Source organism: Phyllobates terribilis, unplaced genomic scaffold (assembly GCF_046119375.1).
Source record: "Phyllobates terribilis strain yellow unplaced genomic scaffold, ASM4611937v1 Scaffold_3__8_contigs__length_932513732, whole genome shotgun sequence".
Lineage (NCBI taxonomy): Eukaryota > Metazoa > Chordata > Amphibia > Anura > Dendrobatidae > Phyllobates > Phyllobates terribilis.
The window spans coordinates 208,095,909-208,109,747 of record NW_027362763.1 but is presented as its reverse complement, the minus strand read 5'-3'; the positions used below and the strand labels follow the sequence as shown (position 1 = coordinate 208,109,747).

General features: G+C 41.2%; 3 long non-coding RNA genes across 3 annotated transcripts; 1 reads left to right on the top strand and 2 right to left on the bottom strand.

Moving 5' to 3' along the window:
- Positions 1-1,374: 1,374 nt before the first annotated feature.
- Positions 1,375-1,899, bottom strand: LOC141258042 (uncharacterized). The gene is made up of 3 exons (XR_012318175.1): positions 1,820-1,899; positions 1,641-1,743; positions 1,375-1,563 (listed from the first exon to the last, which is right to left on the bottom strand). It is a non-coding gene; the product is annotated as an uncharacterized lncRNA (long non-coding RNA).
- A 4,586-nt stretch (positions 1,900-6,485) lies between these two features.
- LOC141258041 (uncharacterized) lies at positions 6,486-7,022 on the bottom strand. The gene is made up of 3 exons (XR_012318174.1): positions 6,931-7,022; positions 6,752-6,854; positions 6,486-6,674 (listed from the first exon to the last, which is right to left on the bottom strand). It is a non-coding gene; the product is annotated as an uncharacterized lncRNA (long non-coding RNA).
- A 5,248-nt stretch (positions 7,023-12,270) lies between these two features.
- On the top strand, positions 12,271-12,632 carry LOC141258040 (uncharacterized). The gene is made up of 3 exons (XR_012318173.1): positions 12,271-12,343; positions 12,420-12,522; positions 12,600-12,632. It is a non-coding gene; the product is annotated as an uncharacterized lncRNA (long non-coding RNA).
- Positions 12,633-13,839: the final 1,207 nt, after the last annotated feature.

Sequence of the window (13,839 nt, the reverse complement as noted above, 5' to 3'; positions counted from 1 at the left end):
CATAACTTGGACTTTACTTGGGGAAGAGGAATATGTACAGTATTTACAGGCAGATATAATGGATAAGGCCCGACAGGTTATTATTAGAGATGAGCAGTGTTCAACTCGAACTGTTTGCCAATCTCAAATTCGAGCTGTTTTGGGCGGTGTTCGAGCCGTTTGACGAACCCGAACGATTTGAAAAAAATTCGGCTGTTCGAGGTTATGTTCGATAACTGTTCGTGCACCAAAATCATAACTGGATTTTTCTCAGTAATGCTGAAAATTAATGTTAATACGCAGTTTGAGTGTACAGCGGGGTGGGGGGAGGGGCAGGGGATGGATCTCTGCAGAAATAATGAAGATCTCCATTTTTTTTCCTCTTTCCCGCATTTACAGTGGGGAGGTGCAATCTGTCAGCCTATCAGCAGCGCACACACGGAGCGAACTGCTTTTTTCACACAAGCAAGGGCATGTGTCATTGGCAGTGTATGTCACATGTCCTTGCCCTATAAGACCCAGCCATTTTCCACATAACCACCATTTTCTCACTGCTGCAGCTGCGTGTTAGACGGCACCGCTGTTGCTGTGTGCTCTATACTTTGAGTGTTCATTTCAAGCCAATTTTCTCTGAAATATACAGATAGCTTGGGAGTAGGGAATAGTTGTGATTACAGTCCTTTTGAGGACTAGGTTACATCATTTCCTACGACTTTAATCAGGCAGGTCTGTGCTCTTAAATAGATAGGTTGGGAGTAGGGACTAATTGTAATTGAAGTCCTTTTGAGGGCTAGGTTACATCAGTTCCTATCACTTTTTGCCAGGCAGGTCTGTGCCAGTGCTGTGCAAGTTTTTTTCACAGCATTTGGCTAAATCTAGCTAAGCAAATCCTTTTTGGCCTCTTGCAGTGTGTGTTAGTCAGTGGAGTAGCCTATCTGTGTTGCAAGCTACACCACCTGTGTATAGAATACAATTTTTTTTACTGCACCTAGCCAAGAAAAATCTTTTGGGCATAGCATCATTCTATTAGTCCATCTAATAAAAGAAGCAGTGGCGCTGGTAGGTGGTCAGTTGGGCTTGCAGCAAATCTGGAACAAGAGCCACTACTTGTCCAAAGTATCAGAAACTGGTACCGGAAAGTGTTTAAAATAAAGTAAATTCGCGCTTCCCTTTAGACCAAAATGTGATGGGGTACTACGTTAACTTGTAGCAAATTAGGTGGATAAGGTGATATGAAGGTATAGATACGAAGATAAATGGATAAATAGATAAATATATATAAATAGATGACTAAAGATATAAAAAGGTATATATAAAAAAATATATATAAAAAATAGACCAGCTGTGATTAAATTAGTATAAAAACCCAAAAGGGAGTAAATGGACACTGTCAAGTCTCAATGAAAATAATTTTATTAAGTATCTTATAAAAGAAGCGGGGGGTAAATTGATAAAATCAAGAGGGGTCTTGGGCACAGTTAAAATAAGGTTAAAATTAAATTTAAACAATGGGAGGACTCCAAAGAAAAATCCTGGTGGAGTCCGCTGTATGGATTAGTCAGGGTGCATCAGGTAGGGGTTCTTCTGCAAAAGTAGAGAAGGAGAGGAATGAGTGTCTATGTGGGATACTAATGGTGTGAACTAGGACTAGTAATAGTTACCTGTTGGTAGAGTGGAGTGGAGTGGATTCTCAGGTGGCGAAGACGTCCCTGGAGTCACAGTGGAATCCGCTGTTTGAATGGCTTTAGCAAAAAGGTGGTTGTTCTGTGGGGAATAGAGGGAGGGGTGAGTGAATACTATAATGGAAGTGGTGGTAGGAGTAAAGAATGACAGCAGTTACCTGATTTCAGATATGATCTGGAATGGGCTCATAGGTGGCGGGTGGTACACATTTATAGCAGCAGGAGGCTGATGGAGACCAGTGGATGTGTGTAGAAACTGTATAAAGTCCTAAATGAAAGGGTTAATGGTATAGTGGATGGTCAGAGCAGGTCGATGGAGAAGAAATAGCTAGAAGGTACCTGAGTCCAGGAGCAGTATCTATGGGTCCCAAGGTGTGGTAATTCCAGTTAGCCAAGGGGTTATGAAAGAGGTCTGTGCATCTGCAGGTGTGAGTAGGTCTGTACTGTCAATAGGTAGAGACTAATCGATAAACCTACTGGAGGAAAGAGGGCATAAAATTAGAAGGTGCAGTAGAGGTTTAATAGAGGTGAGTTCCTTCTGAATACAGCTCTGCACAGCGTGGCTGGAAAGTGTATGGAGCTGTAACTGATGCTTTCTAATAGCTGGTCACTGCTAATACATGGGGAGGTGTAGAGCTTACCTCTGTTCTAAAGTCCGATGATCCGTGTGGTAGAGAGGGCTCTCTTACCTTCTTGTATATCTACCGTATATGCAGGAGGTATCCTTAGGCTGGAGAGTGCAGAAGTGCGGGAGGGCGCGCTGAGGCAGGGGAGTGGAGTCCCGGCCGGTGACTCTGACTCCGCAATACCTGTAGTAGCGGTGCAGGGCCTTACAGGACCTGGCGTGACGTCACGGTCACGTGTGAGGCACGTGATTAGGCTTGTACGGTGTGGCAGAAGGACCAGTTCCTACGCGTTTCGAAAGGCTACGGCTTTCTTCATCAGGGATGGTCCTTTTCTGCCAATGGTCCCTTTTGTAGTTGCAGACTTTGAAGTTTGATTGTTTGATTAGTCCATATTGATTAGATAGAGCGCGAGGTTATCCTTCATAGGTCATTAAAGGCAAAGAGTTCTATTTCAGTGTTGAGTCCCTTTGGTTTCAGGGTATCCATTTCAAAAATCCAGAAACTTTCTCTTCTGGACATCTTTTTTATAAAGTTGCCCCTTCTCCAACTTTTTGGTACAGTTTGTATTCCTGTTATCTTGGTGCCTGTAATTTTTCCCCCATGTTTTTCTGCATAATGTGCAGAAAGGGGGTGTCCGGGAAATTGGTTCTTGATGTTTCTTAAATGTTCATTAATGCGTTTGGACATAGGGCGTATAGTGCGCCCTATGTATAACTTTTCACATGGGCATTTCAGGCAATAAATGACACCCGATGTGGAACATGTAAGAAAGTCTTTGATGGGGTATTCCTTTTGTGGTGTTGTAATTGTGCATTGTTTTGATGTTAATGCCTGTTTGCAGGCTTTACACTTCTTGCATGGAAAAAAACCTTTCAGGTTTTTTGTGAATATGTTAGAGGAATTGTGAGTTTTTGGTGGATTTCTCACTGATGGGGCAATTAGATTACCCAAATTCTGGGCCTTTCTGAACACAAATCTAGGGTTTCGTGCTAGTTTGTCCCCTATGGTCTTATCATCCTTTAGTATATCCCAATGTTTTTTCACAATTTTTCGAATTAGATGGATGTTTGAGTTGTATTGCAGGATGATGGGGACATCTATGGTGGTGTCATTCCATGTATGGTTGGGTTTTAATTTTTTGTCTGTCAGTAGCCTATTCCTGGGAGTTTTACAGACTTTATTTTTTGCTGATTCCAGGAATAAGGCTTGGTAACCTTTCTCTAGAAATTTGTGTGTGAGAGTATTTGCTTCTGTTTCAAAGTCTTGCGTGAGAGAACAGTTGCGGTGGAGTCTAGTATATTGGCTGCAAGGTATGTTTAGTAGCCATTGGGGTAGATGACAGCTGTCAAGTGGAATGAAACTGTTTGCGTCCGTTGGTTTGGAGTAAGTGCGGGTTTGTAAATGTCCCTCCTCAATGTATATGTCCAAGTCAAGAAAATTAATTTGGTTGATACTGGTGTGATATGTGAATTCCAGGTGATAGTCGTTCTTATTTATGTCTAGCAAAAATTGGTTAAGTGAGATTTGGTCACCTGACCATATGAAAATAATATCGTCTATGTATCTTTGCCAGAGGACCAGGTTCGTGTGTAGGGTACCCCCAGGGTAGATGGTGGTCTGTTCCCATCTGCCTACGTAAAGGTTTGCGTAACTGGGGGCGAACCTGGTCCCCATGGCCGTACCCCATTGCTGGGTATAGTAGTGCCCCTCATGTAGAAAGAAGTTGTGGGTCAAAATGAACCTCATACAGTCCTTTAAAAAAGAAGTTTGTTCCGGTGGTGTCAAATTGAAGTGATCTAGGAAATGTGCTGCTGCTTCACAACCTTTATCATGTTGTATGACTGTGTAAAGTGCTGTGATATCCAAGGTGCCCAGGATGTAATTGTCTTTCCATACTATGTTCTGAAGTAACTGTAGTATGTGTTTGCTGTCCTTGAGGTAGGAGGGGAGTTTTGGAACCAGGTTTTGAAGGTGAAGATCCACGAATCTGGATAAATTAGAAGTGAGGCATTGTATGCCTGATATAATGGGTCTACCTGGGGGGTTAGAGAGTGATTTGTGAATCTTGGGTAAATAGTAAAAGACAGCAGTTCTGGGGTGGGGAATATTGATATATTCGAACTCTTTTTTATTTATATAGCCAGATTGTAGTCCTTTTACCGTTAGTGTTTTTAGTTCAAGTTTATAGGCTTCTGTAGGGTCTTGTGATAAGATTTTGTAAGTGCGTCTGTCGTTCAAGATTCTGGAGGCTTCGGTCTGGTATTGGTTTAGTTCCAGAAGGACAATTCCACCTCCTTTGTCGGCTGGCCTGATGACAATATTTTTGCTATTTTGTAGTTGCCGTATTGCTTGTTGTTCGGATATGGTGAGGTTGTTCTTGAACTTAGCGCATTTTTTGTCACTGATACGGCGTATATCGGAAATAGTATTTTGTTGAAAGCTTAAAAGGGCTTCTGAATATTCATTGAGGGGGTTGAAGTGGGATTTATTTTGCAGTTTTGTATGTGAGTAAGTCACATGTGGTTCTTCTGTAATTGACTTTTCTATGGTTAGGTCTTTTTTAAGGAAATGTTTTTTGATGGCAAGTTTACGCATGAATTGTTTTATTCCTATAAAGGCCTCAAATTTTCGAAATTTAGAGGAAGGGGCATATTTGAGGCCTTTATTCAACAAAGAAATTTCGTTTGGTTTTAAAGGATACTGGCTTAAATTAAAGATGCCTTGGTTTAGGGTTTGGTGTGGGTTTGACTTCTGAGGTTGTGTCTTCTTTTTGGTGAACTTCCCCCCCCTGTGGCCCCTCTTAGATCTCTTTTTGGGGCCACCTGAAAAAATTGGATTTACTTAATCTTTTCCTTACTTGTGGAGGATTGGTATTTCTTTCTGCACATGACGTGGTGGAGTTTTGGAAATAGCTGCATGAGGGTAGGTTTATCGGGGGAGTTTCGTTATAGTCATTTAGTGGTTCGAATCTATTTTGAGTATGAATTGGGGTAGCATTGGGTGTGTTGGTGTTGTTAGCTACAGGATTTGGTTCTGGGACTGAACATTGGTGAACTGTTTCATTATTCGGTTGATGGATAGGAGGGGGCGAGTCCTCTTCGGAGATCGGGTGGATGGAGAGTCTATCCTCTGAGATTAGGGAGGTCGGGGTAGTGGATCCTATCTCATCTATGATTTCATATTGGTTATTCCCTTTTTCATAATATCTTTTGTTGGTTTTTGGGATGGCATCTCTACTGAATTTCCGGCGTTTTCGTTCAATAATATCTTTTTCTTTGTTGTTGATCCGGTTCCTGATATTATTGGAAAGATGAATAACTTCTGGAAGGTTCTGATAAGGTTTTATTTCTTTAAAAAGTTCCGCTATTTTTGATTTGCTATCTATTATTTGTTTTTTCCTTTTTTCGATAATAAATTTGACTGCTTGCTGGGAGAAAATTTTGAACATATGTTCCCATTCTAGTAGGGTGGCTGGGTCCCCTATGTCACCTGATAGGGGTTTGGCTACAGTGAGGCCTTGTGGGATCATATCCTGTGCGAGATATTGTTCCAGGGTGGCTATTTCCCATAAGTCTCGCATTTCTTTTAAAAGTAGTTGTTCTAATGTTTTGAGTGATTCTTTAATGTTATTAATATTATCATTATCAGGAGGACAGGAGTTGGGGTGGTGAGGTATGAGAAAAAATTTTTGGATATTGTGTATACGAGATTTTCTATCGTTCCAAAGGTCTGCCATGTTAAAATGGAGTTTTGGAAAAAAAAGGGAGAGAAGGGGGGGATGATAGAGGGTGTAGTCCTACTATGCTGCCTCTGCCGTGGTTGTGGAAATAATGATTAAATAATAAAAGAAGCAGTGGCGCTGGTAGGTGGTCAGTTGGGCTTGCAGCAAATCTGGAACAAGAGCCACTACTTGTCCAAAGTATCAGAAACTGGTACCGGAAAGTGTTTAAAATAAAGTAAATTCGCGCTTCCCTTTAGACCAAAATGTGATGGGGTACTACGTTAACTTGTAGCAAATTAGGTGGATAAGGTGATATGAAGGTATAGATACGAAGATAAATGGATAAATAGATAAATATATATAAATAGATGACTAAAGATATAAAAAGGTATATATAAAAAAATATATATAAAAAATAGGCCAGCTGTGATTAAATTAGTATAAAAACCCAAAAGGGAGTAAATGGACACTGTCAAGTCTCAATGAAAATAATTTTATTAAGTATCTTATAAAAGAAGCGGGGGGTAAATTGATAAAATCAAGAGGGGTCTTGGGCACAGTTAAAATAAGGTTAAAATTAAATTTAAACAATGGGAGGACTCCAAAGAAAAATCCTGGTGGAGTCCGCTGTATGGATTAGTCAGGGTGCATCAGGTAGGGGTTCTTCTGCAAAAGTAGAGAAGGAGAGGAATGAGTGTCTATGTGGGATACTAATGGTGTGAACTAGGACTAGTAATAGTTACCTGTTGGTAGAGTGGAGTGGAGTGGATTCTCAGGTGGCGAAGACGTCCCTGGAGTCACAGTGGAATCCGCTGTTTGAATGGCTTTAGCAAAAAGGTGGTTGTTCTGTGGGGAATAGAGGGAGGGGTGAGTGAATACTATAATGGAAGTGGTGTTAGGAGTAAAGAATGACAGCAGTTACCTGATTTCAGATATGATCTGGAATGGGCTCATAGGTGGCGGGTGGTACAGATTTATAGCAGCAGGAGGCTGATGGAGACCAGTGGATGTGTGTAGAAACTGTATAAAGTCCTAAATGAAAGGGTTAATGGTATAGTGGATGGTCAGAGCAGGTCGATGGAGAAGAAATAGCTAGAAGGTACCTGAGTCCAGGAGCAGTATCTATGGGTCCCAAGGTGTGGTAATTCCAGTTAGCCAAGGGGTGATGAAAGAGGTCTGTGCATCTGCAGGTGTGAGTAGGTCTGTACTGTCAATAGGTAGAGACTAATCGATAAACCTACTGGAGGAAAGAGGGCATAAAATTAGAAGGTGCAGTAGAGGTTTAATAGAGGTGAGTTCCTTCTGAATACAGCTCTGCACAGCGTGGCTGGAAAGTGTATGGAGCTGTAACTGATGCTTTCTAATAGCTGGTCACTGCTGATACATGGGGAGGTGTAGAGCTTACCTCCGTTCTAAAGTCCGATGATCCGTGTGGTAGAGAGGGCTCTCTTACCTTCTTGTATATCTACCGTATATGCAGGAGGTATTCTTAGGCTGGAGAGTGCAGAAGTGCGGGAGGGCGCGCTGAGGCAGGGGAGTGGAGTCCCGGCCGGTGACTCTGACTCCGCAATACCTGTAGTAGCGGTGCAGGGCCTTACAGGACCTGGCGTGACGTCACGGTCACGTGTGAGGCACGTGATTAGGCTTGTACGGTGTGGCAGAAGGACCAGTTCCTACGCGTTTCGAAAGGCTACAGCTTTCTTCATCAGGGATGGTCCTTTTCTGCCAATGGTCCCTTTTGTAGTTGCAGACTTTGAAGTTTGATTGTTTGATTAGTCCATATTGATTAGATAGAGCGCGAGGTTATCCTTCATAGGTCATTAAAGGCAAAGAGTTCTATTTCGGTGTTGAGTCCCTTTGGTTTCAGGGTATCCATTTCAAAAATCCAGAAACTTTCTCTTCTGGACATCATCTGGACATCTTTTTTTCCGGTACCAGTTTCTGATACTTTGGACAAGTAGTGGCTCTTGTTCCAGATTTGCTGCAAGCCCAACTGACCACCTACCAGCGCCACTGCTTCTTTTATTATTTAATCATTATTTCCACAACCACGGCAGAGGCAGCATAGTAGGACTACACCCTCTATCATCCCCCCCTTCTCTCCCTTTTTTTCCAAAACTCCATTTTAACATGGCAGACCTTTGGAACGATAGAAAATCTCGTATACACAATATCCAAAAATTTTTTCTCATACCTCACCACCCCAACTCCTGTCCTCCTGATAATGATAATATTAATAACATTAAAGAATCACTCAAAACATTAGAACAACTACTTTTAAAAGAAATGCGAGACTTATGGGAAATAGCCACCCTAGAACAATATCTCGCACAGGATATGATCCCACAAGGCCTCACTGTATCCAAACCCCTATCAGGTGACATAGGGGACCCAGCCACCCTACTAGAATGGGAACATATGTTCAAAATTTTCTCCCAGCAAGCGGTCAAATTTATTATCGAAAAAAGGAAAAAACAAATAATAGATAGCAAATCAAAAATAGCGGAACTTTTTAAAGAAATAAAACCTTATCAGAACCTTCCAGAAGTTATTCATCTTTCCAATAATATCAGGAACCGGATCAACAACAAAGAAAAAGATATTATTGAACGAAAACGCCGGAAATTCAGTAGAGATGCCATCCCAAAAACCAACAAAAGATATTATGAAAAAGGGAATAACCAATATGAAATCATAGATGAGATAGGATCCACTACCCCGACCTCCCTAATCTCAGAGGATAGACTCTCCATCCACCCGATCTCCGAAGAGGACTCGCCCCCTCCTATCCATCAACCAAATAATGAAACAGTTCACCAATGTTCAGTCCCAGAACCAAATCCTGTAGCTAACAACACCAACACACCCAATGCTACCCCAATTCATACTCAAAATAGATTCGAACCACTAAATGACTATAACGAAACTCCCCCGATAAACCTATCCTCATGCAGCTATTTCCAAAACTCCACCACGTCATGTGCAGAAAGAAATACCAATCCTCCACAAGAAAGGAAAAGATTAAGTAAATCCAATTTTTTTCAGGTGGCCCCAAAAAGAGATCTAAGAGGGGCCACAGGGGGGGGAAGTTCACCAAAAAGAAGACACAACCTCAGAAGTCAAACCCACACCAAACCCTAAACCAAGGCATCTTTAATTTAAGCCAGTATCCTTTAAAACCAAACGAAATTTCTTTGTTGAATAAAGGCCTCAAATATGCCCCTTCCTCTAAATTTCGAAAATTTGAGGCCTTTATAGGAATAAAACAATTCATGCGTAAACTTGCCATCAAAAAACATTTCCTTAAAAAAGACCTAACCATAGAAAAGTCAATTACAGAAGAACCACATGTGACTTACTCACATACAAAACTGCAAAATAAATCCCACTTCAACCCCCTCAATGAATATTCAGAAGCCCTTTTAAGCTTTCAACAAAATACTATTTCCGATATACGCCGTATCAGTGACAAAAAATGCGCTAAGTTCAAGAACAACCTCACCATATCCGAACAACAAGCAATACGGCAACTACAAAATAACAAAAATATTGTCATCAGGCCAGCCGACAAAGGAGGTGGAATTGTCCTTCTGGAACTAAACCAATACCAGACCGAAGCCTCCAGAATCTTGAACGACAGACGCACTTACAAAATCTTATCACAAGACCCTACAGAAGCCTATAAACTTGAACTAAAAACACTAACGGTAAAAGGACTACAATCTGGCTATATAAATAAAAAAGAGTTCGAATATATCAATATTCCCCACCCCAGAACTGCTGTCTTTTACTATTTACCCAAGATTCACAAATCACTCTCTAACCCCCCAGGTAGACCCATTATATCAGGCATACAATGCCTCACTTCTAATTTATCCAGATTCGTGGATCTTCACCTTCAAAACCTGGTTCCAAAACTCCCCTCCTACCTCAAGGACAGCAAACACATACTACAGTTACTTCAGAACATAGTATGGAAAGACAATTACATCCTGGGCACCTTGGATATCACAGCACTTTACACAGTCATACAACATGATAAAGGTTGTGAAGCAGCAGCACATTTCCTAGATCACTTCAATTTGACACCACCGGAACAAACTTCTTTTTTAAAGGACTGTATGAGGTTCATTTTGACCCACAACTTCTTTCTACATGAGGGGCACTACTATACCCAGCAATGGGGTACGGCCATGGGGACCAGGTTCGCCCCCAGTTACGCAAACCTTTACGTAGGCAGATGGGAACAGACCACCATCTACCCTGGGGGTACCCTACACACGAACCTGGTCCTCTGGCAAAGATACATAGACGATATTATTTTCATATGGTCAGGTGACCAAATCTCACTTAACCAATTTTTGCTAGACATAAATAAGAACGACTATCACCTGGAATTCACATATCACACCAGTATCAACCAAATTAATTTTCTTGACTTGGACATATACATTGAGGAGGGACATTTACAAACCCGCACTTACTCCAAACCAACGGACGCAAACAGTTTCATTCCACTTGACAGCTGTCATCTACCCCAATGGCTACTAAACATACCTTGCAGCCAATATACTAGACTCCACCGCAACTGTTCTCTCACGCAAGACTTTGAAACAGAAGCAAATACTCTCACACACAAATTTCTAGAGAAAGGTTACCAAGCCTTATTCCTGGAATCAGCAAAAAATAAAGTCTGTAAAACTCCCAGGAATAGGCTACTGACAGACAAAAAATTAAAACCCAACCATACATGGAATGACACCACCATAGATGTCCCCATCATCCTGCAATACAACTCAAACATCCATCTAATTCGAAAAATTGTGAAAAAACATTGGGATATACTAAAGGATGATAAGACCATAGGGGACAAACTAGCACGAAACCCTAGATTTGTGTTCAGAAAGGCCCAGAATTTGGGTAATCTAATTGCCCCATCAGTGAGAAATCCACCAAAAACTCACAATTCCTCTAACATATTCACAAAAAACCTGAAAGGTTTTTTTCCATGCAAGAAGTGTAAAGCCTGCAAACAGGCATTAACATCAAAACAATGCACAATTACAACACCACAAAAAGAATACCCCATCAAAGACTTTCTTACATGTTCCACATCGGGTGTCATTTATTGCCTGAAATGCCCATGTGAAAAGTTATACATAGGGCGCACTATACGCCCTTTGTCCAAACGCATTAATGAACATTTAAGAAACATCAAGAACCAATTTCCCGGACACCCCCTTTCTGCACATTATGCAGAAAAACATGGGGGAAAAATTACAGGCACCAAGATAACAGGAATACAAACTGTACCAAAAAGTTGGAGAAGGGGCAACTTTATAAAAAAGATGTCCAGAAGAGAAAGTTTCTGGATTTTTGAAATGGATACCCTGAAACCAAAGGGACTCAACACCGAAATAGAACTCTTTGCCTTTAATGACCTATGAAGGATAACCTCGCGCTCTATCTAATCAATATGGACTAATCAAACAATCAAACTTCAAAGTCTGCAACTACAAAAGGGACCATTGGCAGAAAAGGACCATCCCTGATGAAGAAAGCCGTAGCCTTTCGAAACGCGTAGGAACTGGTCCTTCTGCCACACCATACAAGCCTAATCACGTGCCTCACACGTGACCGTGACGTCACGCCAGGTCCTGTAAGGCCCTGCACCGCTACTACAGGTATTGCGGAGTCAGAGTCACCGGCCGGGACTCCACTCCCCTGCCTCAGCGCGCCCTCCCGCACTTCTGCACTCTCCAGCCTAAGGATACCTCCTGCATATACGGTAGATATACAAGAAGGTAAGAGAGCCCTCTCTACCACACGGATCATCGGACTTTAGAACGGAGGTAAGCTCTACACCTCCCCATGTATCAGCAGTGACCAGCTATTAGAAAGCATCAGTTACAGCTCCATACACTTTCCAGCCACGCTGTGCAGAGCTGTATTCAGAAGGAACTCACCTCTATTAAACCTCTACTGCACCTTCTAATTTTATGCCCTCTTTCCTCCAGTAGGTTTATCGATTAGTCTCTACCTATTGACAGTACAGACCTACTCACACCTGCAGATGCACAGACCTCTTTCATCACCCCTTGGCTAACTGGAATTACCACACCTTGGGACCCATAGATACTGCTCCTGGACTCAGGTACCTTCTAGCTATTTCTTCTCCATCGACCTGCTCTGACCATCCACTATACCATTAACCCTTTCATTTAGGACTTTATACAGTTTCTACACACATCCACTGGTCTCCATCAGCCTCCTGCTGCTATAAATGTGTACCACCCGCCACCTATGAGCCCATTCCAGATCATATCTGAAATCAGGTAACTGCTGTCATTCTTTACTCCTACCACCACTTCCATTATAGTATTCACTCACCCCTCCCTCTATTCCCCACAGAACAACCACCTTTTTGCTAAAGCCATTCAAACAGCGGATTCCACTGTGACTCCAGGGACGTCTTCGCCACCTGAGAATCCACTCCACTCCACTCTACCAACAGGTAACTATTACTAGTCCTAGTTCACACCATTAGTATCCCACATAGACACTCATTCCTCTCCTTCTCTACTTTTGCAGAAGAACCCCTACCTGATGCACCCTGACTAATCCATACAGCGGACTCCACCAGGATTTTTGTTTGAAGTCCTCCCATTGTTTAAATTTAATTTTAACCTTATTTTAACTGTGCCCAAGACCCCTCTTGATTTTATCAATTTACCCCCCGCTTCTTTTATAAGATACTTAATAAAATTATTTTCATTGAGACTTGACAGTGTCCATTTACTCCCTTTTGGGTTTTTATACTAATTTAATCACAGCTGGTCTATTTTTTATATATATTTTTTTATATATACCTTTTTATATCTTTAGTCATCTATTTATATATATTTATCTATTTATCCATTTATCTTCGTATCTATACCTGCATATCACCTTATCCACCTAATTTGCTACAAGTTAACGTAGTACCCCATCACATTTTGGTCTAAAGGGAAGCGCAAATTTACTTTATTTTAAACACTATTAGTCCATCTATACTAACCTCCACCAGGTTGCAAATTAAAAATAATTTTTATCTGCATCTAGCTCTGAAAAAATATTTGGGCTTGTAGCAGTGTGTGGGACTTGTTCTATTAGTCCATCTATACTAACCTCCACCAGGTTGCAAATTAAAAATAATTTTTATCTGCATCTAACTCTGAAAACATATTTGGGCTTGTAGCAGTGTGTGGGACTTGTTCTATTAGTCCATCTATACTAACCTCCACCAGGTTGCAAATTAAAAATAATTTTTATCTGCATCTAGCTCTGAAAAAATATTTGGGCTTGTAGCAGTGTGTGGGACTTGTTCTATTAGTCCATCTATACTAACCTCCACCAGGTTGCAAATTAAAAATAATTTTTATCTGCATCTAGCTCTGAAAAAATATTTGGGCTTGTAGCAGTGTGTGGGACTTGTTCTATTAGTCCATCTATACTAACCTCCACCAGGTTGCAAATTAAAAATAATTTTTATCTGCATCTAGCTCTGAATTAATATTTGGGTTTGTAGCAGTGTGTGGGACTTGTTCTATTAGTCCATCTATACTAACCTCCACCAGGTTGCAAATTAAAAATAACTTTATCTGTATCTAGCTCTGAAAAAATATTTGGGCTTGTAGCAGTGTGTGGGACTTGTTCTATTAGTCCATCTATACTAACCTCCACCAGGTTGAAATTAAAAATAATTTTTATCTGCATCTAGCTCTGAAAAAATATTTGGGCTTGTAGCAGTGTGTGGTTCTCATTGTATTAGGCCATCTATACCAAGCTCCAC